Here is a 4062-nt window from a genome sequence, read left to right on the forward strand (position 1 = left end):
GCTCCACTACAACAAAAACTGCAAACGACAACACCCCTACGACAACGATTTTAAGAGAAAGCGTTGCGTATTTGTTCAAAGACAACGGTTTTTGCCAAAACCGTTGTCTTTGAACTCCCCATTAAATATAAAAGACAACGGTTTTGGCAAAACTGTTGTCATTGAGCAATATTTTTTTAAAACGACAACACTTTTTACAACGGTTTTATAAACCGTTGTCTTTATCCGCGTTTTTAGCGTCTACGACAACAGTTTTGAAAAAACCGTTGTCTTTGGCTTTATTTGTTTCGTCATTTCCGCTCGCAGTTTTGCTTTCCCACTCTGCAAAAAAATTTTCGCGCCGTGTTTTTCCCTTAGCGTTCCCAAACCCTAAGCTATTTTTCTTTCCTCTCCTCGACTATCTCTTCACGCCATGACACCAAATGGAGCGATCCGTTTCGTTGCTCTCCTGCTCGCGACGAAGGCAAGAAGCTATTGCTCTTCCTCTACGATTCTTCACCGGTCACTTCAACGGAGACTTTCCCACTTCTCCGTGGCCCCGGTAGCCACTTCGCCTTCTTTCTCCGCGCCGTAGAAGCTCCTCGTCCGTTGCTTACACAAACCGCCGCCCCCTCTTCTCTGGTGGACTTTCTCTTCCGAGGCTCGGATCGACGCCGCTGTGTCTCTTCCCCCAGCTCTGTCCAGGTTTGGGTGGCGAACTCCTCGGCCGAACTGTCCATGGAGAGATTCTGGCTGAATCTAAACCCTTTTCGGTTCAGGCTGCTGCGTCGGGATCGATTCCCCTGATAAAGGTGATGCCTGTGAGGTTTTAGTGTTTGCTTGGCTCCCTTTTTGTTGGATTTAGGTGCTCTCTTATTTGGGAAAGGGCTTCCGAACCTTACTACCCGTGCTCACTCCCATCCCACCCCCGCGAAGATATCGTTGCCTCAAGCTCTTAGTGCTTATGTGAGCTTTGTGGTTTTGGAGCCCGATCCTACTTCGACTGGGATTATGTTTCTGGGAAGTTGAAAAAAACCGCACCAAGAATCAACAACCGCAGTGGATTTCCCAATCCACTGCGGTTGTTGTTTCTTGGTGCGATTTTTTTCAAGTCCCTTGATTCATTTTGATTGATGGTCCTTGGCCTTGTTTTAATTACTTAGCTCTGCAATTTTCCTTTTGGTATACTGTTATTAGGGGATTTGCCCGGTTTGTAAATGTTGGGGATGAAAGGGGAGAGACGCCTCTAAATCTTGCAGCACGGCGAAGATGGACTGAGTGTGTCCGTGTACTCTTAGACCATGGGGCTCTTGTTTCTTCTTCCACTAGGGAATATGGGTATTTTGACTGATTTATATACTCGATCATTTGCCATTATGTTTATGTGTCAATTTTCTATTTTGAGATTGAAATCCATATTTTTCAGTCATTCTGGGAGCACTCCTCTACATTTGGCAGCTCGTGGAGGAAGTTTGGATTGTGTTCGCACATTGCTTGCATGGGGAGCCGATCAGCTCCAGAGGGATTCATCTGGGTGGGCATATTTCATCTTTTCAAATTGCCTATACTCTTGGAGAAATTGGAACTGCTAGCTTTACAATTGAAATCTTGAACAAACAAACAATGTAGATTCTTTGTTAGTTGGCCTTTTGGTGATTATCTTCCAACAACCATGAAATCTCTTTTTAGGAATTTTTTAGGCAGCATTTAGCCTTTTTATATTTTGGCTGTCTTTTGTTAGTTGAGATGAATTATAATGAATCAAAATTTTCCATACATCAGGAGAGTCAATTTAAGGAGTCTCTCTCTCTTAATTTTCTACTTTTCTACTAACAAACTAATTAAAATTTATGTGTTCATGGAAGTTCTGTCTTTGTTTCACTGTTATTAAACATATGCTGATCCATATTCCACAGGCGAATACCTTATTCTGTAGCTATAAAGCACAATCATGGAGCTTGTGCAGCTTTGCTAAACCCATCAGCAGCAGAACCTCTTGTTTGGCCTTCTCCATTAAAGTTCATCAGTGAACTTGATCCAGATGCAAGAGCTCTTCTAGAAGTAGCTCTGATGGACGCTAACAAGGAAAGCGAGAAAATAATATTGAATTAAAGAAAAAAATTGTTGTCTCCTGCAAATGTGGATGAAGCATTTCATGATGATGCTTCTGAGGTATTACAACATCTCCTTGATTAAGCATTTCTAATGATTTCCAACTTATAATGGATTTTAGGCTAGTAGATCTTGCGGCACCACATAGGCTTTGGTGAACGTTACGACATTTTAATAGTTATTTCACTTGTTGAACATATCTGTCTAACAATGGACAACGGTGCATTGTTCGCATGATTGTGATAAGAGATCATAATGATTGAGCTAAGTTTGAGCATGTCTTTAACCTTGTTTAAAGCACAATGATGGATACTTTTCTGCTGTACACTTGAATAAATTGTTGATCTTGCACGGTCCTATTCCATAAAGAACCGCACTGAGCTAACAGCATTGTATGCGTTTTCTTCTATTCATATATTTTTTTATCGATTATAGTTATTGGCAATGAGAATTTACTATATATTGTTGCATGAAGTTGTCACATTACTTATTTTTCAAGGTATCTGAGAGCTAATTACCTTCAAGGGAACATTCCATCCGAGATTGGAGAACTTGTGCACCTTACCATCTTGTAGTTTTTACATCCCTTGTTTTCTTTTGAAATGTAGGGACTTGTCAAGCAATTTGCGCAGGGGCACAATTCCTCCATCTATTGGCTCTCTGAACCCATTATGATTTCTGTGAGTCTTCATGTGATTATTGGTGGCTAGGCAGTTTGTTGTTGCAGAGTTAACTGTTTGACTATGATTTTTTTTAACAACTATAGGAATTTATCAACAAATTTCTTGTCTGGTGAAGTTCCAATCGTTGGAATCCTTGTAACTTTCCAAAGCACTTCATGAGTAACTCTTCTATTCTCTTTGATGCTTCATTGGCTTGCTCCATTAATTGTTACATGTTATCCAATTGTTTTCTACTTGGGCAACTGAAGTTTTTTTCCCCATTACACAAGAGTTCTCTTCTATCTTTTTATTTGACATATAGTGCATAACTAGCGTTCTGGGTGAAAATATCTTATTAGTTCTACTCAGTGTTAGAATGTGTTATGTTAGCACTTTGCATTTGACCTTTCAGTGTTTGTTGGATAAGTTTTATGGCATTGCCAACCTTAAAGTATCATGCTTTGATTTGAATATGCCACTGGGCTAAATTGAACTCAATGAAGAACCATATGATTTATATGATTGAGATCGTTGCAAATTGCCAAATAGCTGTGGATGTTATGCAATTTCATTTCCTTCTATACCAGTTGTTAATTTCCAATAACATGCTGCACAAATAAGACAACAGTAGTGCAAAGCTTAATTGTATCATCAATCCATATGTGTTTCAGTAGGTTAAGATAATTCTTATTCGCTTACATGTATATTTTATCTTTTAATGTCTTTATAATTTGTTTATTTTTATCAGCTCCTACAGCTTAATTCTGCATATTTGATTGCCAAGGGAAATTTGTATACTCGGTCACGTGAAGATGCAGCCAGTAAGTTGCTGGAAAAGGCTTTAAAGATTCAGTTGGGAAGAGGATTTTAGCTGGCATATTATGGATTTCGATTACACAACTATTATTTTCTCATTTTGATGTGTGTAGTTAATTTTTGAAATTTGAAGATAACATTTTCATGGATTGAATGTAGTAAATATTTAGTTTTGTATTGGTGGTTTGTTTATATTAAATAAAGATTGGTTGTTTGTTATTATCATGTTACAACATGAATATTAAAGACAACGGTTAGAAATATTGTAAAAAGTACGTAACCACAACGGATTTTTTTTTAATAAAAAAGTGATAAAAGACAATAGTTTTATCTGTTGTAAAATATATTAAAATTATCTATCACAACAGTTTTAAAATTAATCTGTTGTAAAAAGAGTCTACCACAACGGTTTATTTCTGTTGTCGAAATTATCTACCACAACGGTTTTAAAACGTTGTCGTATCCTTCGTAAACAAATTTTGAGCATGTAAAC

The 4062-nt window shown here is 38.0% G+C and overlaps 1 long non-coding RNA gene across 3 annotated transcripts; it reads left to right on the top strand.

The window, feature by feature from the left end:
- Window positions 1–396: 396 nt before the first annotated feature.
- Window positions 397–3766, top strand: LOC121968540. 3 transcript variants are annotated; one of them, XR_006108206.1, is made up of 7 exons: window positions 397–791; window positions 1177–1317; window positions 1406–1513; window positions 1896–2151; window positions 2700–2771; window positions 2858–2933; window positions 3502–3766. It is a non-coding gene; the product is annotated as an uncharacterized LOC121968540 (long non-coding RNA). The 3 variants fall into 3 exon arrangements; XR_006108205.1 differs by lacking the exon at window positions 2858–2933 and having other exon boundaries at window positions 403–791; XR_006108204.1 differs by lacking the exons at window positions 2700–2771; window positions 2858–2933 and having other exon boundaries at window positions 407–791.
- Window positions 3767–4062: the final 296 nt, after the last annotated feature.

Source organism: Zingiber officinale, chromosome 3B (assembly GCF_018446385.1).
Source record: "Zingiber officinale cultivar Zhangliang chromosome 3B, Zo_v1.1, whole genome shotgun sequence".
Lineage (NCBI taxonomy): Eukaryota > Viridiplantae > Streptophyta > Magnoliopsida > Zingiberales > Zingiberaceae > Zingiber > Zingiber officinale.